This window comes from Macaca fascicularis, chromosome X, assembly GCF_037993035.2.
Source record: "Macaca fascicularis isolate 582-1 chromosome X, T2T-MFA8v1.1".
In the NCBI taxonomy this organism is placed as follows: Eukaryota; Metazoa; Chordata; class Mammalia; order Primates; family Cercopithecidae; genus Macaca; species Macaca fascicularis.
Window position 1 is genome coordinate 56,465,351 of NC_088395.1, and position 25,260 is coordinate 56,490,610.

Here is a 25,260-nt window from a genome sequence, read left to right on the forward strand (position 1 = left end):
GAGTCCATTTTGGTAATTTAATTTTTTCTAGAAAATTATTCTTTCATCCAAGTTTTTGGATTAGAATAGATTGTACAAAATGTTCTCTCATGGTTTAAAAAATATTTTATTAATCTGTGGTTATTTTCAATTTCTCAATTTTAATTTGATAAATTGGACCTTTTTATTTTGTTGGTTGGCTTAGTAAATGATTTATCTATTTGTGTGTGTGCATAAGTGTGTATGCATAGATTTACGCATTTAAAGAGCTAATACTTCACTTTATCAATACTAATGCTTTTTTTATGAAGTTAATTTTATTTTTATCATCTTTGTTAATATCTTCCTTATGTTTCCCCTAATTGTATTTTACAATTGTACAATTGTATTGTACAGTAAAATAGTACCTACTTCACAGGGTTGTGTGTTAATACGTGTGAATTGTTTAGAACAGTCTCTGGCACTAATGGTTAATAAATATTATAATTGTTATTTGTAGTATGTACAATTAAGTCTAATTTATTTAATTCAACTTGTCTTCTAGTTCAAAAATGTAAGTGTCTCAGGCAAGAATTTTTTTCTTGTGAGTCTGTCTTTGGATGCATCCGAAGGGTAGTATTGTCATTATGATTATTTTATACATATTTGGCAATTTCTATTTTAATTTATTTTTTAAGCCAAGATATTTTTGTCTTTTTCTTTCTTTCTAATTTCCATATGGGTGTGAAAATTTTTCATTTCTATTTTTGTTTATGTTTTGTTTTATTGTTTTGCTGCCAAAGGCTATGGTTTCTACTATTTCTATTTTTGGCATTTTTGAAGTTTATTTATAACAGTATATTTTAAAAGCAAATTTACATAAGTACTGAAAGTTGATTAGCACTTGAAAGTTTATTCTCTGTTGTGTGGAGTTTCATATTTAATACCACTTATTTCTTATACACTTGTGGTCGTCACTGAAAGATGAAGTTACCCATTTCCAATTGTATTTTATTCCTCTTTGAACTTTCAGCAATGTTTGCTTTATACATATTAATACTATGTGATTTAGACAGAAAAAGTACATGACACTGTATCTTCTTTATGTATCTTCTTAGCAGATCATATCCCTTCACCATACCTTGAAAGCAGTCTTCTTTGCCTTTGTTTGAGGCTTGCAATTTTTTTTGTTGCATTATTTTTTACTTCTGTTGCTTTTCTCTCTCTTTTGGAAGCACTGGAGAATAATTTTAATTCATGACAATTAACACTTAATAATTAGCTGCCTGCTTGCTGTGATCAGACTGTCTGAGTTTGAAGTTCCATTACTAATTCTGTGACCTTGGCAAAGGACTTAACTTCTCTGTGCTTGTTTCCTCATCTGTAAAATAGGCAAAATAGGGTAAATAGTACCTACTTCATAGGGCTGTGAGTTAATACATTTGAAGTGTTTAGAACAATGTCTGGCACTAATGTTTAATAAATATTACAATTGTTATTTGTAGTAGATAGGCAAACAGAACTTTAATTCTACACTAAGGAAAGTCAAATGCAGATCCTTATAGTATAAAATAATTGTCTGCCATTTTGTTCAAACAAAAAGTAAAATCTCTTTATGTTATATAAGCCCCATGAGTCTTGACTTGAGTCTTGGTGATTAAATCATACCTTGAGGCATTTGGGTAGGTCCCTTATACCTCTAGTCTTAGAGAAGCATGGTGCTTTTTATTTCATAGCAACTGCACACCAGGCACATGTGTAAGACTTTTTTACACACACACACACACACACACACACACACACACACACACACCTCCTTAATATTTTAAGGGAGTCACTAATATTTCCATTTTACAGAGGATATAACTAAGGCTGAGAGAGATTAGACAATTTGTACAAAGAAACAAAACAACTGGAGACTGGGCTCCAACCTAGGTCTTCCAGAATCTGAAGCTCAGATGCTTTCCACTAGAAATGCTTGCTTCTTGAGGAGAAAGACAATCCTTTACACATATTGTCCTGACTACATGTCATAAGAGGCTCTGCCTTCATTTGATCTCAGAATGCAATACTTACTGGCCAATTAAAGACAGTGTGCAGGGTACTCTGCTTAGTGCTATAGTCAGCTCTCCAAAGAAGCTCACGCCAACAACAAAAAAATGTCATTTACTGTTTAGTTACAAGAGATGTGACTGCCTCTTTTTGCAGTCTCCTGGAAGGCATCTCTGCTGGCAAAAGCCTAGCTACAATTTGGAGCAATGACTCTCATTTCTGGTGACACATTAATATTGCCTGAGGAGTTTTTTTAAAAATGAAACAAATGCTGGCCCCACCCACAGAAATTCTGATCTAATTAAACTTAAAGTTGAGCCCAGGCAGCACAGCATTTTAAGCACCCAGATGATTTTATTGTGCAGCCAATGTTGTAAACTTCTAGAATTTTTTTTGAAGCAACTCAAAAAGAAAGATGTGCTTGTTGTTCTGAAATCATGTGCCAAATAGTTTGATTTATTATTGTTATGGTAATGTAAAGAGTAACTGTTGCTCTCAATCAAACCTCTCCCTTCTCCTGTATAATCCTGATTAAGAGATTAAAGAGACCAAATCATGTCAAAGATAACAACCACAAAAATCATCTTTTACCTCTCTCTTCATCATCTATCATATCTGATCTGTTACAATTTTCTGGGTTTTTTTTTTTTTTTTCTGCCATTGAGACATCTCTTCCATGTATCCTTTTTTTTTTTTTTTTTTTTTTTTTCCATTCTCTTTCCCACATCCTAGCCCCAGGACTTGACAATAGAATCTTGTTTTGTTTTGTTTTTAACTCTTTATTTTGAGATCAATGTTGATTCATGTTCACTTGTATGGAATATTATAGAGAGATTCTGTATAATCTTCACCCAGTTTTCCCCAGTAGTAACATTTTACATATCTTGTACAACATCGAGAACAATTTCTTGCTTGACATTGATGCAATCTACGGACCTTATTCAGAATTCACCAGTTTTACTTGCCTCATTTGTTATTGTTAATTTTTATAAAATTTTTGGTAAAATAGACGTGCCATAAAATTTATCACCTTAACCATTAACCATTTTTAAGTTGTACAGTTCAGTAGTGTTAAGGATCTTAATTCATTTTTCTACCTGTAAATTCTCCTTTTTTTGATCCAGTCTGCACACGGTTGCCAAGATGATCTTTTAAAAATAAAAATATAAAGCTACAAAACATATTTAAAATGATCTATGAAACCCTTCATAATGTTTGTGGTTTCTGGCCCTCTAAACTCAGTGAAGTATCACCTCATCCAGCATCACATCTTGACTGGTTTATACAAAGAAGTTACATTTATTTATTACAGAGTTTGAGCACTTTTAATTTTTTTAATCACTTAGTATATTTTGAGAATCTCCATATCAGCATATACTGATTTGCTTCATTCCTTTCAACTAGTTTACAGATTGTAATTGTATGGACGTACCAACATTTATTTAACTACCAACAGACATACAGGATGTTTCCAGTGTTTTGCTATGCTAGAATGCTACAGTGAAGTTCTTTTTTGTAAGTAGAATTGTTGGGTCAAAGCTTATGTGCGTTTTTCATTTTGATAGATATTGTCGAATTTTCCTTTAAAAAGGCTGCAATTAACAAAACACACAAATACACTGTATATTACTATAATTTAAAAAATATTTTCCAAAGTGTGACTTTTAAAATTTTTGAACTACTTATTTCTGTTTGCCCACTTTTAAATGGAACTTTTGTTTATCTTATGGATTTATAAGAGTTATTTTAAATACTACGAAGACTAGTCTCTTGTCAAAATAGTTACAATATTTCTCCAAGTTTGTTTCTTGTCTTTTGACTTTTTTTATACAGGGATGTTTAAATATTAGGTTATCAAATTATGAGATATTTAGGTTTTACATTTTTCTGAAAAACTTTTCTTACTAAAAAATTGCAAAGTAATATCTCTCTTGTTTTCTAGTTTTATGATTTTATTTTTTGCATTTAAACTTTTCATCTATTTGGAATTATTTAAGGTATGAAAATAGGGTAGTAATCCAGCTTTAATTTTTCAAAATAATGACAATAATAATAATAATAATACCAACCAAGAAAATGATTAACAGCTGCTGGTTGTTTACTCTGTCCCATGCAGTATGCTAAGTGAAAATAACTAGTGAATTTTCCCAACAGTATTTATTAATGAAGCTATCCTTTCCCCTTTTGGTTTGAAATGACACCATTTTCATGTATTATAATTCCACATTAGTTTGGACAATTCTTAACCTCTACTGACACAAACTATTTTAATCACTTTACCATTCTTTTCTTAAACAGCTTAATTAATTATTTATATACCATAAAATTCACACATTTAAAGTGTGTAATTTAAAAATTGTTAGTATATGTAAATAGTTGTTAAACTGTGTCCATAGTCTAAGTTTAGAAAATTTCATGATGCCAAAAAGAAAACTTAAACCCACTAACAGTCACCCTCCATGCCCCCACACCCAAAGCAACCACTAATCTACTTTCTGTCTCTATCAATTTGCCTATTCTTGCCATGTAATATAAATGGGGTTATATAATATGTGGCCTTTTTTCTGTCTGGCTTATTTTATTTAGCATAATGCTTTTAAGGTTCACTCATGTTGTAGCATGTATCAATACTTCATTTTTTATTCCTGAAAATATATTTCATTTTATGGATATACTACATTCTATTATCCATTCATCAGTTGACAGACATTTGGATTGCTTTTACTTTTGGACTACTATGAATAATAGTGTTATGAACATCTCCATTAAGTCTTTCAGTGGACATATGTACTTCTCTTGGGTATACATCTAGGCATGAAATTGCTGGGTCATACAGTAACTGTATGTTTAACATTTGAGAATCTTTATTTAACAAAAATGGCCTCCAGCTCCATCCATGTTGCTGCAAATAACATAATTTCATTCTTTTTATGGCTGCATAATATTACATGGTGTATATATACTACATTTTCTTCATCCAGTGAACTATTGATGGACACTTCGGTTGATTCCATGATTTTGCTATTATGAATAATGTTGCAATGAATACACAAACACAGCTCTCTTTTTGATATATATATGAATATATATCAAATATACATCAATATATGTATCAAATATATATATCAAATATATATATCAAATATATAAATATATACATATTTGGAGATATATATATATATATATATTTTTTTTTTTTTTTTTGCCCTTTGGGTAGATACCTGGTAGTCAAATTGCTTGGTCTAATGGTAGTTCTATTTTTAGTTCTTAGGGAAATCTTCATACTACATAAGAATCTCAATTCTATTCCATTGATCTATATCCTTATACCAGCCACACTGTCTTGATTATTGTAGTTTTGTTATAAGTTTTGAAATTGGAAAGGATGAATTTTTGTGTTTCTTTTCCAAGACTGTTTGGGTTATCCTAGGTATTTTGCATTTTCATGTAAATTTTAGGGTCCATTTGTCAAATTCTGCAAAAACAAAGGAGTTGAAATTTTTATAGGGATTGTGTTTAATATATAAATCAACATGGAGCGTATTGCCATCTTAGCAATATTAAGCCTTCTAACTATGAACACTGGATTTCTTTCCATTTACTTAGTTTTTCAATTTCTTTTTCTTAATTAGAAGACTTTTTGTTTACAGAACTTTTAGGTTGACAGAAAAATTGAGTTGAAAATATAGAGCTCCCCTTATACCCCTAATATTCCCGAATTGTTTCCCCTACTATTAACATCTTGCATCAGTGTGTTACATTGGTTACAATTGATGAGCCAATGTTATATATGCTATGGATTTTGACAGGTCATTAATGTCTTTTAATAATGTTTTGTAGTTTTCCATGCATAAGTCTTACACTTATTTTATTATATTTATTCCTACATATATTATTACTGTGATACTATTGTAAATTGATTTTTCTTAATTTCATTTTTGAACTGTTCATTGCTAGCATATGGAAATACAATTAACTGAGTTTTAATATTTACCTTATTTCCTGTAGCTTTTCTGAACACATGTATTACTTCTCATAGTTTTTTCAGTGGATTCCTAGGGAGATAATATACTTATAAGACATGTTGGGGAGAAGGTGCAGCTCCCCGCAGAATGCCTTGTGGTCCAGCCCGGCAGGTGGTGGAAACATTCTATCCCTTGCAGTGGGGCCAGGGGAAAAATGAGGTGGCCCAGGTGCCAAAGGCTGCTGCCAATGCAAGTCGCAATTTTTGAAATCAATATTTTTTTTGCATCATGTAACTGATGCCAATGCTCCTCGAATGAATCCCTAAACAACCCAGCCAACTCAGTGAGGGAAGGAAGGGACTGAGCTGTGAGGAGAGTGAACCCAAGAACCATGTCTACATGGGATTCCTTTAATCCAGAAAGTTGCTAATTGACAAGAGCTTTCAGCTAACCAGATTCACTGAACTGAAGGGCACAGGCTGCAAAGTGCCCCAAAATGTCCTGCAAAAATTGCTGGAATCTTTATAGGAGAACCACTTCCAAGAAGATGAGCAGTTTCTGGTAGCCGTTAATGTCAAAGCTTGCCATTGGAATGGATACTTGTGTCATTCCTTTGAGGCACGATGGGCTTTCCTTGGTTCAAACCACGGATTACATTTACCGATCATAGACGACCCTTTCATGATGGGCAGGATGGCATGTGCCAATGTCCTCAGTGACCTATACACAATGGGGGTCACAGAATGTGACAATGTGCTGATGCTCCTTGGAGTCAGTAATAAAATGACTGATAGGGAAAGGGGTAAACTGATGGGTTTTAAAGATGCAGCTGAGGAAGCAGGAACGTCTATAAGGGCTGGCCAAACAGTATTAAACCCCTGGATTGTTCTGGGAGGAGTTGCTGCCAATGTCTGCCAGCCCAGTGAATTTATCATGCCAGACAATGCAGTGCCAGGGGATGTGCCAGTGTTGACAAAACCCCTGGGGACACATGTGGCAGTGGTTGTACACCAGTGGCTGGATATTACTGGAAAACAGAATAAAATTAAATTAGTGGTCACCCAAGAACATGTAGAATTGGTCTACCAGGAGGTGATGATGAACATAAGGAGGCTCAACAAGACAACTGCAGGACTCATGCACACGTTCAATTCCCACGCGGCCACCAACATCATGGGCTTTGGGATTTGGGGTCTGGAGCAGAGCCTGGCCAAGTAGCAGAGGAACAAGGTGTCGTTTGTGATTCACAATGTCCCAGTGCTGGTCAAGATGCCTGCGGTGAGCAAAGCCTGCAGAAACATGTTCTGCCTCATGTACAGGACCTGCCAGGAGACATCAGGAGGCCTTCTGATCTGTTTACCACATGCGCAAGCAGGTCGATTCCATGCAGAGATGAAGTCCCCCAACTGTGGTGAAGGCCACCAAGCATGAAATTATTGGGATTGAAGAGAAGGGCAACCACACAGCCAGAATCATAGACAAACCCTGGATCAAGTGACCATTCAAAATGTGAATCCCACGCCTGGGGGCCACCTCTTAACCTAGACAGAAATAGCTATTTGGTTTTGTTTTTGAATAGATCTGTTTCCCTTATCATCACTTGAATTAAAGACTATAAACAACAAAATCTCATTGTGTCTACACATCGGGTGACCTTAGGTCGATTTGTAAGTGGATACAATTAATAAAATAAAATACATTGTCTTTTTTCCTGTTACATTAACTGAAGATGTACCTAATCTTGAGGCAGCTTCTGAGTTGAGAATTATTATTATCTGATACTGCTGATTTGTTTTGAATCTTTAGATATGTATCTCTTGCCACATAGGCACTTTTTAAAGGTGCTTTTACATAGCACAGACATTACCAATAGTAGTTAAATAGCAGTTGGTGTCTTTTCATTTTATGTATATTTATCATATAAGTCTGATTTTTTTTTTTAAGTGTTTTGAATGGTTTTCTGGAGAGACAGCATTGGTAAGTGGTACAGGATGGTATCCCAGTGGTAAGAGGGTTGCATGATTCCTTCCAGTCTTTGATTTTAAAAGCCTGGTCTTGTACTCCAGAGCATCTCAGACCCAGGACATTCTCCAATAGTGCATCCAGTTCAACATGAGAAGTGCTTCACTGCATAGAAAACACTTAGAAGAAGAAAAATAAATCTTACTTCTTTTTTGTAGCCTTCCTGATATTTACAGTAATACCATTAACTCTTCTTTATTGATAGCAAAAAATGGATACTTTTTGCCATGTAATTAGGTGTTCTATACTGCAACAAGGAATTGCCTTCTGAAAGGAGGTTCATATATAATACTCATTTACATTCAATATATAATTAGCTATGCAAATAATTTTAAATATAATCAATAATAAAGACTGTTCTGTGGATGGTAGTGTTTAATACATTTTATATTTTGTAGAGTGATTTCAGCCTTTTATTTGCTTAAAATCAGCAACTAGGCCGGGCGCGGTGGCTCAAGCCTGTAATCCCAGCACTTTGGGAGGCCGAGGCGGGTGGATGACGAGGTCAGGAGATCGAGACTATCCTGGCTAACATGGTGAAACCCCGTCTCTACTAAAAATACAAAAAACTAGCCGGGCGTGGTGGCGGGCGCCTGTAGTCTCAGCTACTTGGGAGGCTGAGGCGGGAGAATGGCGTGAACCCAGGAGGCGGAGCTTGCAGTGAGCCGAGATCAGGCCACTGCACTCCAGCCTGGGAGACACAGCGAGACTCCGTCTCAAAAAAAAAAAAAAAAAAAAAAAAAAAAAAAAAATCAGCAACTATTTAGCCTAATTCTTAGCATTATTTTGTCCTTTGCACCAGCACTTTTTTATGCATGCTTTTCATGATCTGTGTTAAATATCTGCATTGCAAACATTGCAGCTTGAACTTAAACTTGTTATTCAAATAAATATTTAATTTTTAAATTGTTCTTGTATAATCAGATGCCCCTTTTAGTATTATTTTAGAAGCATTGGGAGGGTTTTGCCTAAAGTACAATTTATCTGGAAAATCTCGATTTTAGTCTTATAAAATTTTAAGTCTTTCATAGGACCTGTATTATCTTGAATTAAATTTTGTAGTTCTAGAATAAATAGGCAATCTAAAAACGTGTTATCTGGCCGGGCGCGGTGGCTCAAGCCTGTAATCCCAGCACTTTGGGAGGCCGAGACGGGCGGATCACGAGGTCAGGAGATCGAGACCATCCTGGCTAACACCGTGAAACCCCGTCTCTACTAAAAATACAAAAAACTAGCCGGGCGAGGTGGCGGGCGCCTGTAGTCCCAGCTACTCCGGAGGCTGAGGCAGGAGAATGGCCTAAACCCGGGAGGCGGAGCTTGCAGTGAGCTGAGATCCGGCCACTGCACTCCAGCCCGGGCTACAGAGCAAGACTCCGTCTCAAAAAAAAAAAAACGTGTTATCTGTGTTACTTAAAGCAGAGGCTTTCTTATATTTTAACCTATTAAACAAAGAGGAGACATTCCTGTCATTAAGGACAAGGGCACTGGATCCTCAAGTTCGCATCGTCAAAAAAATAAAACGAAAACAACAACAATAAGCAGCACATCGTGCAAGTTTCTTATGCTTTCTGCTCACAGGCACCAAAGCCGCACATGTAAACCAATCGACTTCTTGCCAAAGGAAGCCACCCCTGGAAAGATGAAGCTCCCTGGAGGAGGCTTTAACTTTGACACGTCCACCTCCAGAAACCAGCAGGCAGCATTTATGCATGTGTAACTGGACCTCCAGTCCTAAGTATGGTGTGCAATACAGAAGAGTCTGCTATAGAACTAAAAATAATTGGACATTTTAAAGGAATTAATACAGATGTTGGTCCTCAAAAGTTACAAACCTGTAAAATAAAGTGTTTTGGAACCCTCTGAGTAAGATAAACATAAAATAACACTTGTCACCCACTAACAGAAATAGTTGTATATCTTCCTTACTAATCCGTATTCCTAGTTGTCCTGGCTAGAACATTCCAGAAAAATGTTGAATGGAAGTGGCAATAGTAGACATCCTTGTCTTTTCCCTAATCTTAGGTGGAAAAAGCTTTCATTCCTTCTTTATTGAGTATAATGTTAGCTGTGGGTTTTTCATAGATGCCCCTTCCAGGTTGAGGAAGGTCCCAGCTATTCCTATTTTCTTAATGTTTTTATCATGAAAGAATGTTGGAGTTTGGAAATACTTTCACTGTGTTTTGTTGTTGTCTTTTTTTTTTTTTTTTTTTTTTTTTTTTGGAGGCAGAGTCTCGTTCTATCCCGCAGGCTGGAGTGCAGTGGCATGATCTTGGCTTACTGCAGCCTCCGCCTCCTGGGTTCAAGCATTTCTCCTGCCTCAGCCACCCGAGTAGCTGCGTTACAGGCGCCTACCACTATGTCTGGCTAATTTTTGTATTTTTAGTAGAGACGGGGTTTCGCCATGTTGGCCAGGCTTGTCTCGAACTCCTGTCCTCAGCTGATCCACCCGCCTTGGCCTCCCAAAGTGCTGGGATTACAGACATGAGCCACCACGCCCAGCCTACTGTGTCTTTTAAAACACTCATGTAGTTTTAAAACATTACTATATTAAGATGGTGTATTAATTGATTTTGGATTTTAAGCAAGCTTGAATTCGTAAGTTAAATCAAACTTGGTCATAGTCATAGTTTATGTAATGAGAGTTGGTTTGCTAGTGATTTGTGAATGAACTTTGTGTCTGTATTCATAAGACATACTGATTTGTAGTTTTTGATTCATGAAATGTTTTTGTCCAGTTTCATTTCATTAAAATTTTTTTACTTTACTTTTATTTGACAAATAATTATTGCATATATTTATGGTGTACAGTGTGATATTTTGATACATGTATACATCGTTAAATAATCAAATCAGACTTATTAACATATCTATCACCTCACATATTTATTTTGAGAGCTTTCAAAATCCACTATTTTAGAAATTTTGAAATATAAATTATTATTAACCATTGTCACTATACAATAGATTACCAGAACTTATTTATCCTGTCTCCCTGAAACTTTCCCTGAAACTTTGTAACCTTTGACCAACATCTCGGTACTCCCCATCTACTCTCCACTCCCCTCAGCCTCTTGAGGAGCCCTAATGAGTTAAAAGAAAATTGAAAAAATGGGCTTAGCTGGCAGAAACAGGAAAGGGGTAGAGAGGAGCAAATGTTCTGAGAAATGGGATCAACCACAAATAGCTCACTAGCACACAATCATTCTGTTACAAGCAGTCAGCTCACAGTCCACCTGCACCCAAGAATTTTGTCTGCAAGCATTCAACTCAAGCAGCACAACCTTATAAAATTCCCTTTCAGCTTCTGCTGTTTGCAGACAGCCTTCTTTCTGCTGTCTTGCTTGTTGCTTTCATCTTCTTTCCTCTAATAAATCTGCCTTTCTAAACTCATTACTGTCTCGGTAAATTCTATTACAACCTACATATTGGCCTCAGGCAGTTATTGACCATGACACCTCTGGTAACCACCATTTTATTCTCTACTTTATGAGTTAGAATTTTTAGATTTTACATATAATTGAGATAATACAGTATTCATTTTTCTGTGCCTGGAGTATTTCACATAGCAAAATGTCTCAAATTCATCCATTTTTGTCACAAATGACAGAATTTTCTTCTTTCTAAAGGTCAAATAGTAATCCATTGTGTGTATATTACCACATTTAAAAATTCATCATCAATTAATGAGAACTCCAGTTGTTTCTACATATTGGCTATTGTACATAATGCAATAAACATAGTAAGGCAAACATCTCTTTGACGTACTGATTTTAATTCCTTTGGATATACACCTTCTTATGAGATTACTGGATGATATCATAATTCTGTTTTCAGATTATTGAGGAAACTTTATGTTTCCCATAATGGCTGGGAAATTAGTAAATTTACCTTTCCACCAACAGTGCACAAGGGTTCGCTTTTCTCTATATTCTCATCAAAACTTAAATTTCATCTGTTTCATAATATCCATTCTAAATAGTTGTGAGGTGATGAGGTGATATCTCATTGGGGTTTTTCTTTGCAATTTTCTAATTATTAGTGATATTGAGCATTTAGTCTCACGTCTGTTAGAAATTTGTATGTCTTCTTTGGAGAAATGTCTATTTACGTCCTTTGCCCGTTTTTAAAAAGGTGGTTACTTGTTTTCTTGTTATTGAGTAGTTTGAATTCCTTATATATTTTGGATATTAGCTCCTTATCTGCTTTATGATTTGCAAATATTATCTGCCAATCTGTAGGTTATCTCTCGCTGTGTTAGTTATTTCTTTGCTATGCAATAACTTTTTAGTTGGATGCAATTCCATTGGTCTATTTTGCTTTTGTTGCCTGCACTTTTGAAGTCATATACAAGAAATTATTGTCCAGACCAATGTCATGAAGCTTTTTCTCTGTTATTTTCCTAGTAGTTTTACAGTTTTGATCTTACATTTAAGTATTTAATCCATTTGAATTGATTTTTGTTTATGGCATAAGATAAGGCTCTAATTTCATTTATCGGCATGTGATATCCAGTTTTTCCAGCACCATTTATTGAAGGGACTATCTTTTCCTCAATGTGTGTTATTGGCACCTCTATTGAAAATCAGGTCATTGTAAATGTGTGGTTTTATTGCTGGGCTTTTTATCCTGTTCCATTGGTCAATGTGTCTGTTTTTATGCCAGTACCATGCTGTTTTGATCAATTTAGCTTAGCTTTGACATATATTTAGAAGTGAGAAAGTCTGATGCCTCTATTTTTGTTTTGACTATTCAGGGTCATTTGTGGTTACATACAAATTTTATAAGCTTTTTTTTTTTTTTTTTTTTTTTTTTTTTTTTTTTTTTTTGAGATGGAGTCTCGCTCTTGTTGCCCAGGCTAGGGTGCAATGGCATGATCTCGGCTCATTGCAACCTCTACCTCCCAGGTTCAAGTGATTCTCCTGTCTCAGCCTCCCAAGTAGCTGGGATTACAGGCATGCGCCACCATGTCTGGCTAATTTTTTGTATTTTTAGTAGAGGCAGGGTTTCACTATGTTGGTCAGGCTAGTCTTGAACTCCTGATCTCGTGATCCGCCCGCCTTGGCCTCCCAAAGTGCTGGGATTGCAAGCGTGAGCCACTGTGCCCAGCAGAAGTTTTTTTTTTATTCTGTATAGAATATGATTGAAATTTTGATAAGAATTGTCTAGATTGGTAGATTGCTTTGGGTTATGTGAACAATTCAAAATTTTTCTCTTGTTTCTCTAGTCTGTATTTCATATATTTTTGCTCTCATCTTTATTATTTCCTTCTTTCTATTAACTGTGAGCTTAGTTAGTTCTTCTTCTAGTCTCCTGAGGTAAAGCATTAGGCTGTTTGTTTGAGATATTTCTTCTTTTTTGACAAGGACACTTAGTGCTATAAATGTTCCTTTGAGAACTGTTTTTGGTCCATCTCATAAGCTGAAGTATGTTGCATTACTATTTTTGTTTGTCTAAATATGCTTTTTATGTATTTTTCCAATTTCAATTTTTAATTATCGTGGGTACATAATAGGTGTATATATTGATTGGGTACATGTGGTGTTTTGATGCAGGCATACAATGTGTAATAATCACATCCGGGTAATTGGGGTATCTAGCACCTCAAGCATTTATTACTTTTTGTGTTAGGAACATCCCAGTTTCACTCTTTTAGTTATTTTAAATATACAATAAATTATTGTTGATCATAGTCACTCTGTTGTGCTGTCAAATACTAGATTTTTGTTCATTCTATCTAACTATATTTTTGCACCCAGTATCCATGCCTGCTTTTCTTCTCCCTGCTACAATTCCCAGCATATGGTAACCATCATTCTACTTTCTATCACTATGCGTTCAAATGTTTTATTTTTTAAACTCCACATACGAATGAGAATGTGCAAAATTTGTCTTTCTGTACCTGGTTTATTTCACTTAATATTATGTCCTACAGTTCCATCTATGTTGTTGAAAATGACAGGACTTTATTTCCTACAGTTCCATCTATGTTGTTGAAAATGACAGGACTTTATTTTCTTTTATGGCTGAATAATATTTCCTTGTGTATATGTAACACATTTGCTTTAGTTGTTCATCCATTGATGAACACTTAGGTTGCTTACAAATATTGGCTATTGTAAATGGTGCTGCAATAAGCATGGGAGTGCAGATATCTCTTTGATATACTGTTTTCTTTTTTTAATTTTTTTGGATATATATTGAGCAATGGGATTATGGGATCATATGGTAGTTCTGTTTTTAGTTGAGGAAACTTCACACTGCTTTCTATAGTAGTTGTACTAATTTACATTCCTTCCAACAGTGTATGAAGGTTCCTCTTTTTCTGTATTCCCACCAGCATTAATTTTTGCTTGTCTTTTGGATAAAGCCATTTTATCTTTGGTGAAATATCTCATTGTAGTTTTGATTTTCATTTCTCTGATGATTAATGATGTTGAGCATTTTTTCATACACCTGTTTTCCATTTGTATGTCTCCCTTTGAGGAATATCTACTCAGATTTTTTACCCATTTTTAAATCAGATTATTATATTTTTTTCTACAGAGTTGTTTGAGCTTTTTACATATTCTGGCTACTATTCCCCTATTAGATGAGTAGATTGCACACATTTTTCCCCTTTCTCTGGGTTGTCACTTCATTTTGCTGATTGTTTCTTCTGTTTTAAAAAAAGCGTTTAAGCTAGATGTGATCCCATTTGCTTATTTTTGCATGGATTGCCTGTGTTTTTGAGATATTACTCAAGAAATGTTTGCCTAGACCAACGTCGCGGAGAGTGTCTCCAATGTTTCCTCTTAGTACTTTCATAGTTTCTGGTCTCAGATTTAAGTCTTTAATCCAATTTGATTTCATTTTTGTAGATATCAAGAGATAAGGGTCTAGTTTCATTCTTCTGCATGTGGATATGTAATTTTTCCCAGCACCATTTATGGAAGAGACTCTCTTTTCCCCTTTATATGTTCTTGGCACATTTGTTGAAAATGAGTTTACTGTATATGTGTGGCTTATTTCTGGATTCTCTATTCTTTTTTTTAATTTTGCACATTAATTTTTTATCCTGAGACTTTGCTGAAGTTGCTTATCAGCTTAAGGAGTTTTTGGGCTGAGACAACGGGGTATCTTAAACATACAATCACTTCATCTGCAAACAGAGACAATTTGACTTCCCCTCCTCTTATTTGAATACCCTTTATTTCTTCCTCTTGCCTGATTGCCCTGGCCCAGAACTTTCAATATTATGTTGAATAGGAGTTGTGAGGGAGGGCATACTTGTCTTGTGCCGGTTATCGAAGGGAATGCGTCCAGCTTTTGTCCATTCAATATGATACTGGCTATGGGTTTCTCATAAATAGCTCTTATTATTTGAGATATGTTCCATCAATACCTAGTTTATTGAGTTTTTAGCATGAAAGAGTGTTGAATTTTGTCAAAGGCCTTTTCTGTGCCTATTGAGATAATCATGTGGGTTTTGTCATTGGTTCTGTTTATGTGATGGATTGTGTGTTTTTATTTGTTGTTTTTTTATGTTGAACCCGCCTTGCATCCTAGGGATAAAGCTGACTTGATTGTGGTGGATAAGCTTTTGTATGTGATGCTGGATTTGGTTTGCCAGTAATTTATTGAGGTTTTTTGCATCGATGTTCCTCAGGGATATTGGCCTGAAATGTTCTTTTTTTGTTGTATCTCTGCCAGGTTTTGGAATCAGGATGATGCTGGCCTCATAAAATGAACTAGGGAGGAGTCCCTCTTTTTCTATTGTTTGGAATAGTTTCAGAAGGAATGGTACCAGCTCCTCTTTGTACTTCTGGCAGAATTTGGCTGTTAATCTGTCTGGTCCTGGATGCTTTTTTGTTGGTAGGCTATTAATTATTGTCTCAATTTCAGAACTTGTTATTGGTCTATTCAGGCATTCAACTTATTCCTGGTTTAGTCTTGGGAGCGTGTATGTGTACAGGAATTTATCCGTTTCTTCTAGATTTTCTAGTTTATTTGCATAGAGGTATCTATAGTATTCTCTGATGGTAGTTTGTATTTCTATGGGATCAGTGACGGTATCCCCTTTATCTTTTTTTATTGTGTCTATTTGCTTCTTCTCTTTTCTTCTTTATTAGTCTAGCTAGTGGTCCATCTATTTTGTTAATCTTAAAAGAAAAAAAACAGCTCCTGGATACATTGATTTTTTGGAAGGGTTTTCTGTATCTGTATCTCCTTCAGTTCTGCGCTGATCTTAGTTATTCCTTGTCTTCTGCTAGCTTTTGAATTTGCTCTTGCTTCTCTACTCTAGTTCTTTTAATTGTGATATTAGGGTGTTGATTTTGTATCTTTCCAGCTTTCTATTGTGGGCATTTTGTGCTACAAATTTTCCTTTTAACACTGTTTTACCTGGGTCCCAGAGATTCTGGTACATTTTGTCTTTGTTCTCATTGGTTTCAAATAAATTATTTCTGCCTTTAAAAAAAATTTACTCAGTAGTCATTCTGAGTCAATCAGGTTGTTCAATTTCCATGTAGTTGTGTGGTTTTGAGTGAGTTTCTTAATCCTGAGTTTTAATTTGGTTGCACTGTGGTCCGAGAGACTGGTTGTTATGATTTTCATTCTTTTGCATTTGCTGAGGAGTGTTTTATTTCCAATTATGTGTTCGATTTTAGAATACATGCTATGTGGTGCTGAGAAGAATGCATATTCTGTTGATTTGAGTGGAGAGTTCAGTAGATGTCTATTAAGTCCGCTTGGTCCAGAGCTGAGTTCAAGTCCTGTGTATCCTTGTTGATTTTCTCTCTCATTGATCTGACTAATATTGACAGTGGGGTGTTCAAGTCTCCCACTATTTTTGTGTGGGAGTCTAAGTCTCTTTGTAGGTCTCTAAGAACTTGTTTTATGAATCTGGGTGCTCTTGTATTGGGTGCACATATATTTGGGGTAGTTTTATCTTCTTGCTGCATTGATCTCTTTGCTATTATGCATTGCCCTTCCTTGTCTTTTTCTTTTTCTTTTTTATCTTTGTTGGTTTAAAGTCTGTTTTATCAGAGACCAGGATTGCATCCCCTGCTTTTTTTTTTCTTTCCATTTGCTTGGTTAATCTTCCTCCATCCCTTTATTTTGAGCCCATGTGTATCTTTGCATGTGAGATGAGTCTCCTGAATAGAGCACACTGATGGATCTTGACTCTCTTTCAAAGTTGCCAGTCTGTGTCTTGTAATTTGGGCACTTAGCCTGTTTACATTTAAGGTTAATATTGTTATGTGTGAATTTGATCCTGTCATCATGATGTTAACTGATTATTTTGCACATTAGTTGATGCAGTTTCTTAATAGTGTCATTGGTCTTTATATTTTGGTGTGTTTTTGCAGTGGCTCATACCAGTTTCTCTTTTTGATATTTAGTGCTTCCTTCAGGAGCTCTTGTAAGGCAGGCCTCGTGGTGACAAAATCCCTCAGCATTTGCTTGTTTGAAAATAATTTTATTTCTCCTTCGCTTATGAAGCTTAGTTTGGCTGGATATGAAATTCTGGGTTGAAAATTCTTTTCTTTAAGAATGTTGAATACTGGCCCCCACTCTCTTCTGGCTTGTAGGGCTTCTGCCGAGAGATTCGCTGTTAGTCTGAAGGGCTTCCCTCTGTGGGTAACCAGACCTCTCTCTCTGGCTGCCTTTAACATTTTTTCCTTCATTTCATCCTTGGTGAATCTGATGATTGTATGTCTTTGGTTTGCTCTTCTCAAAGAGTAGCTTTGTGGTGTTCTCTGTATTTCCTGAATTTGAATGTTGGCTTGTCTTGCTAGGTTGGAGAAGTTCTCTTGGATAATATCCTGAAGAGTGTTTTCCAACGTGGTTCCATTCTCCCTGTCACTTTCAGGTTCACCAGTCTATTGTAGATTTGGTCTTTTCACATAGTCCCATATTTTTTGGAGGCTTTGTTCATTCCTTTTCATTCTTTTTTTCTCTAATCTTGTCTTCATGCCTTATTTCAGTAAGTTGATCTTAAATTTCTGGTATCCTTTCTTCCACTTGATTGATTTGGCTATAGATACTTGTATATGCTTCACAAAATTATCATGCTGTTTTTTTTTTAACTCCATCAGGTTATTTCTGTTCTTCTCTAAACTGGCTATTCTAGTTAGCAGTTCCTGTAACCTTTTATCAAAGTTTTTAGCTTCCTTGCATTGGGTTAGAACATGCTCCCTTAGCTAGAGGAGTTTGTTATTCTGAAGCCTACTTCTGAAGTCTACTTCTGTCAATTTGTCAAGCTCATTCTACGTCCAATTTTGTGACCTTTCTGGAGAGGTGCTGTGATCATTTGGGGGAGAAGAGGCATTCTGGTTTTTGGAATTTTCAGCATTTTTGCACTGGGTTTTCATCTTTGTGGGTTTATCTACTTTTGATGTTTGAGGCTAATGATGTGCAGATCGGGTTTTTATGTGGGAGTCCTTTACGTTGATGTTGATGTTGTTGCTTTCTGTTCGTTGATTTTTCTTTTAGCAGTCAGCCCCCTCTTCTGCAGGTCTGCTAGTTTGCTGGAGGTCCACTCCAGATCCTGTTTGCCTGGGTATCACCAGTGGAGGCTGCAGAATAGCAAAGATTGCTGCCTGCTCCTTCCTCTGGAAGCTTCGTCCCAGAGGGGAACTGGCCTGATGCCAGCTGGAGCTCTATTGTATGAGGTATCTGTTGACCCCTGTTGGGAGATTTCTGGCAGTCAGGAGGCACGAGTGTCAGGGACCCATTTGAGGAGACAGCCTGTCCATTAGCAGAGCTGGCACACTGTGGCGGGAGAATCCCTCTTGTCAGCATCAACTGGTCTCTTCAGAGCCAGCAGGCAGGAACGATCAAATCTGCTGAAGCTGCACCAACAGCTGCCCCTTTGCCCAGGTGCTTTTGTCTGTAAGCCCCTGACTGGGGCTGTTACCTTTCCTTCAGAGATGACTTTCCCAGTGAGGAGGAATCTAAAGAAGCAGTCTGCTCCCAGCTGCTTTGAGGCACCCAGCCCAGCCCTCCCAGCCTCCTAAGCACTGTCAGGGGAAAACCGTCTACTAAAGCCTCAGTAATGGCAGACTCCCCTCTCCCCACCAAGCTCAATCTTCCCAGGTTGACTTCAGACTGATATGCTGGCAGTGAGAATTTCTAGCCAGTGGTTCTTAGCTTGCTGGGTTCCATGGGAGTGGGTCCCACTGAGGTCTTGCTCACTTGGCTCCCTGGCCTCAACCCCCTTTCCAGGGGAGTGAACGGCTCTGTCTCACTGTGGTTCCAGGTGCCACTAGGGTATGAAAAGATACTCCTGCAGGTAGCTCATGTTTGCCCAAACAGCCACTCAGTTTTATGCTGGAAACTCAGGGCCCTGGTGGTGTAGGCACATGAGAGAACCTCCTGATCTCCAGATTGCAAAAACTGTGGGAAAAGCATACTAACCCAGCAGGATAGCACAGTCCCTCATGGCTTCCCTTGGCTTGGAGAGGGAGGTCCCCGGCTCCTTGGACTTTCTGTGTGAAGCAATGCCCCACCCTGCTTCTGCTCGCCCTCCATGGGTTGGATCCACTGCCTGATCAGTCCCAATGAGATGAACTGGGTGCCTCAGTTGGAAATTCAGAAATCACCCTCCTTTTGAATTGGTTTCGCTGGAAACTGTGGACCAGAGCTGTTCCTATTTGGCCCCTTCCCTCAGCTAATTGAGTTTATATTGTGCCATTTGTCCATTCCACCAACCTGGAGGATTTGAGATGGTAGGCACAATGGAAATGTTGTATTATGGGCCAGATTTTGCAAATGGATTGAACAACTTGTCCAGTAAAATGAGTCCCACCATAACTGTGCAATTCAGAAGGAATTCCCAAACTGGAATGATTCTAACAAAATTTTCCCTATTATTAAGATGGTAGACCTCCAACAAGGATATACTTCTACTCAATGAGAAAACATACAAACTAAGACCAGCACATACTTGAAATTTTGAGATCTCGGCATGTTGATAAAATCCAAATGCCATACTTCAAAAGATCCTTTTGGCAGAGGAAAATGACCTTGGGAGCCATGTAAGGACTTGCCAGGGTTGTTTTGGGTGCATAGCAAATTGAGATTATACCTTTTGGGATACCATGGGAGATCGTTTCCAAAAGTATTGTTTTCCCCATGATATAATTTTTTCTGGGGCCCAGTGAGTCATTTCATGAGTAAACTGAAGGAAAGGGCATTGTGTACCTATGGGAACTATGGGTTTTTTGTTAGGCCCTAGCCATAATTCCTTACTTGGGGCAAAGATGCCTCCCTTTTGCTCCCAGGTTTGTTTCTCTTTAGGGGTAGATGCTTGTTGATATTGTAAAATAATGTTAGTAAGGGTATTTGTAGGACAAAATGTACATTCCCATACAGGACAGGCCGTCTTTCCTAGGGCGGCACTCTTTGCAATAGCATCAGCTAGATTATTTTCTTTTGCTTTTTCGGTGTTATCCTTTGAGTGCCCAGGAATTTTTATAATTGCAAGTTGCTTTGTCATCTGAATTGCTTCTAGTAACTTTGAGACTTGGTGCCCATTTTGTATGGGCTGTCTGGATGAGGTAAGAAATCCTCTCTGTTTCCACAGCGTGCTAAAATCCTGGGCTACTCTGAAAGCATATTGGCCATCGGTGTATATATTTGCCACTTTTCCTTCAGCTAATTTACAAGCTCTAGTTAATGCTATTAATTCAGCCATCTGGGCTGATTTGATTCCTTGGGGTTGGGTGCTTTCTATTATGTCTGTTATGGAAGTGATGGCGTATCCTGCCTGGTAATGTCCCTGGTTGTCACTTAAATAAGAGCCATCCATGAACCAAATTAATTCGGCATTCTTAATCGGAGTTTCCTGTAAATTTTCCGGAGGAAAGATTAAGATATTAGTTGATAGATTGTGGTCATGTTTCTTTTCCTTTTATTCACCCAGAAGGAGGAGCAGGGTAGCAGGGTTAAGAGTGTTACAGCACTTCAAGGTGATGTTGGGAGCAGAAAGCAGGAGCACTTCATAAGAGGTGAGGCGGCCAACAGAATAATGTTGAATGTGGTGAGAGCTTAGAAGAGATTTCACAGAGTAGGGGACATAGATGGTCAGAGGGGACCCTAGGAAAAATTCTTTGATGTTTTTGCATAAGGTGGCTACAGCTGATATAGCCCTTATACAAGGAGGGTGCCCCCTGCAGCTGCATCTAACCGTTGACTGAAATAACCAATTGGTCTGTGATTGTCACCATGTTTTTGAGTTAATACTCCTAGAGCATTTCCATTTATTTCATTTACAAAGTAGGAATAGGGAAGACTATAATTGGGGTGGCCTAGCGCAGGTGCTTGGGTGAGAGCATGTTTTAGATGTTTGTGTTGTTTCTCCCCCTCTTCCCAGTGGATTGGGTCTGGCTGGGTCTGTTTTAGTTTTTTATGTAGGGGTTGGGCCATTAAGGAGTAGTTTGGAATCCAACTCCTGCAATAGCCCATTAACCCTAAGAATCCTCTCAATTGCTTTTTAATTTTGGGCAGGGGAAAGGTCATAACAGCAGAGATTCTCTCAGGGTTTATTAATAGCCCTCTTGGGGAAATCATATTTCCCAAATATTTAACTTGGGGGAGACAAAATTGTAATTTATCTTTTGACACTTTGTGTCCCTTAGAGGAAGCTGTTGTAATAGGTGGACAGTATCTTCTCTGCATTTTGGTAGGGGGGATAAACACAACAATACATCATCCACATACCCAATTAGAGTAGATTAATTTGGAAATTCATTGTCATCTAAATATGACTTAAGTATTTGAGAAAAATAAGTAGGACTTTCAGAGTAGCCCTTGGGTAAGACTGTCCATGTGTATTGGCAATTTTCCCAAGTTAAAGCTAAACGATACTGGCTATTTTGCTCTACAGGTATGCTAAAGAATGTACTACATATATCAATAACACAGAAGTGGCTGGCAGTGACAGAAATATTGGACAGTAAGATGTGGGGGTTAGGAGCAACAGGGTGTCTAGGAATTATTATTTTATTTATAACTCTTAGCTCTTGAACAAATCTCCAGCCTTTCCCATTGACTTTTTAACTGGGAGGATTGGTATATTGCAAGGGCTGGTGCAGGGTATTATGAGTCCTCTGTCTAAATAGTCCTGAATGATTGGTTTGATTCCTAGTAAGGCTTCAGGTCTAAGGGGATATTACCTTACATTTGGCAAGGGTTTGGACTTATTTAAGGTTATCTTTATAGGAAGTGCTGACTTAATTATCCCAATATCTTTGGAAGAGTTTGCCTATAAGGAGTCTGGTACCTTAGATTCTTCTTGTCCAGAATCTTGATTAACTTTCACAAGCATACATGTGGGCTTTTATAAGTCTTCTATATCTCCAAAGTTGAGAATCATTTCTCTCTTCTGTGAAAATGAGACGTGAGCATTATGGGTCTCTAGGAAATCCTGTCCCAACAGGTGTATGGAGGCACTATCTACTATAAGAAAAACGTGATGCCCCACTAGTTCTCCTAATCGAAATTGAAAGGGATTTGATTTAAAGGTTATAGTAGAAGAGTTTCAAACCCCTGCCATTTGGAATTTTACTTTACTCTGAGGAAGAGCATTTTTAATCAAGGTAGAGTTGTGGACTGACAGTGTAGCACCAGTGATGACAAGGGCTTTGGTATTTTCCCCATTTATGGATATTTCTACTTCTCCTAAAGTATTTAATTAGAAGTAGGGGAAAACCCTCTCTATTCCCTCGAAGCATCCCTATTCTGATTTTTGAGTTGCTCTGGTGCCTTCCTCTGGAGCCCTTTGCCCTCTTTGTGCAAGCACACATTTAGGTTTTTTGTATTCTTTTTAAAAATGTCATTTCTTTTTGCAATAGTGGCAAATTGCTTCCTCTTGGGGTTGCTTAGATCTCTGGGGACCAAGAGATCTTTGCAAACTCCCAACTTGGTTACCGAGTTGTAAACTCATAATTTTAAAGACTGTTTCCTTTTCTTTTTTAATGATTGTTTGTGACACCTGGTCAGCTAGGGTGACTAGGTGGCTAGTGGACAAGGAAGCCCAAGCCACATTATTCCTCTTTATTAGGGTTGCTAACTCCTTATGTAAACCTTAAATATACCCAGAATTTAGTAAGGTGTCACTTCTACCATGCTCAAAGTTTTCAGGAGGTATTCCTGAGAACCATTTGAATGCCTTTTCCAACCTGATATAGAAATCAGACACGGTTTCATTTGGGCATATTTTACATTGTTGCACCTTTGCCCAATCTATAACCTTGGGGAATATCTGTGGTATAGTTTCACAAAGGCGATTGCAAAGCTCTCTGGATTTCTCCCTTCCAGTTGCATCTAGTTCATCAAAATCTTCTAATGGCTGTTTTCAATCTGCTACTCTAAACCATTCTTCAGTTTTGTTTTGGGGGACCAGTGATTCAATCAGCTGACATAGTTCAGAGAACTCTGGATCATAAGTCTTAAGCATTAATTGAATGGCCTTAGCAAACCCAAAGGGACCTTTGGTCGGATTGGGGAATCCATATACTAGGGCCTTTAACTCTGATTTGGTCCAGGGGGTATATATCATGTTAGGACCCCCTCTGCCTGTGGGTTTTACTCTAAAAGGAGCAACTACTATATTATTTTCTCTGGCCATTTCTGGTCCCCCTGTGGCTCGAGGTAAGGAAGTAGGGGAAGGAGGAGGAAAAATGAAATTGTCCGGATAAGGAAGTTCAGAGAGCAAAGGGTCAGGAGGAGCAGAAGGGGAGAGAGTTTCTGGAGTCTTACTGATTTCAGAAGTGGCTTCTACTAATTTCTTTAAATCTGAGACGGTTTCAAAAATTTATTTTATCAACTTCATGAAGAGAGGCAAGCTTATTGTTCCCTCTTTTGGATGATTCTAGGTGCCAGCTAAAGTATGATTCCCATTCATTTTCTTTGATTTGGGAGCCTAATTTTCCTATCTAGCATGCAGAAAAACCAGTTTAGGGATATCAAAAGTTTCCTATTTTGGAAACCTTAAACCTAGGTCATCTTTAGTAAGATCTGCACATTTGCATAAATACTTGCAAGTAAAGGCACCATAATCATTAAACATAAACCCAGCTGGGGTGCCCATAGGGTGCTGCTTTCCTTGACTTTCTTCTTTTTTGGAGGGTTAATTTCCCATCCCCTCTTTCACTCTTTTTTTTTTTTTTTTTTTTTTAAAGAGGAACTGACCTGTGGTTTAAGGTTTTTGTGTGGTTTATCGATATGTGCTACTTGTGGGCAGGACTCTACAGTGTGTCACCACTGAGTCATTTCTATCCTCTTACGTGTCTCAGTTTCTTTCTTCAGAGGTCTATCACCTCTGAGAGGGCTCAAAACGCCAGGTGATCAGCCCTTATATGAGTTTCTTGGATGAGCTTTTAAAAATTACTATTTGCTGGGGAGTTTCCTATAGGGCCACTATACGTCACGGGGGATCAATCTCCCAGTCACCCAAGGGCACCTTTCAGCTGGGAGGAGCAAAGTGCCCTTTCTCTTTAGAGCTGAGGAACTCAGTCTCTCATTTTCTTATGAAAAATAATAGTTTACTTTCTCATGCGAAGTGCGCACAGACAAGCCAATCGAGATTAATTTTGAGAGAAAAGGCAATGGAGAAAGACCCTTTTGAACGCACCTCTGAAACTAATATTGAGATTTTAACCAACTTCCTAGGAGAAAAGAGAGAGAAAAAAACCAGCTCAGAATAAATCAAGGACCATCAACCAAAATGGGAGGTCCGGGGCTCAGGAGGACTTACCAGCTCCACTCGAGGAGAAACTCGAACTCAGTGAGGCTTCAGTGGGCCCCTGATGGTAACTTAGCTCTGGTTTGGGGCAACTCCTTTGGGAATCCTGAGTCTTCTCTGAGGCCCAATGTGTTTGGGTGCCAGATTATTGTCAATGAAAAGAGTCAAATTCTGTAAAATATTTGAAGGGATTTATTCTGAGCCAAATATGAGTGACCATGGCCCATGACACAGCCCTCAGGAGGGCCTGAGAACTTGTGCGGAAAGTGGTCGGGGTACAGCTTGGTTTTATATATTTTGGGAGGCATGAGATATCAATCAAATACATTTAAGAAATACATTGGTTTGGTTCAGAAAGGCAGGACAACTCAAAGCGGGTGCTTTCAGGCTATAGATACATTTAAACATTTTCTGGTTGACAATTGGTTGAGTTTATCTGAAGACCTGGGATGATGGAATGGAATGTTCAGGTTAAGATAAAGGATTGTGGAGACCAAGTTTTATTTTGCAGAGGAACCTCTCAGATAGCAGACTTCA

General features: G+C 37.5%; 1 long non-coding RNA gene and 1 pseudogene across 2 annotated transcripts in view; one reads left to right on the forward strand and one right to left on the reverse strand.

Moving 5' to 3' along the window:
- Positions 1-709: 709 nt before the first annotated feature.
- Positions 710-25,260, reverse strand: part of LOC135969353 (uncharacterized) — a 98,461-nt gene continuing 73,910 nt past the window's right edge. For both annotated transcript variants that reach the window (XR_010584542.2, XR_010584541.1), the window contains exon 2: positions 710-1,339. This is a non-coding gene — a long non-coding RNA (uncharacterized lncRNA). The remainder of the gene's footprint in view (positions 1,340-25,260) is intronic.
- LOC107128441 (selenide, water dikinase 1 pseudogene) lies at positions 6,006-8,773 on the forward strand (annotated as a pseudogene).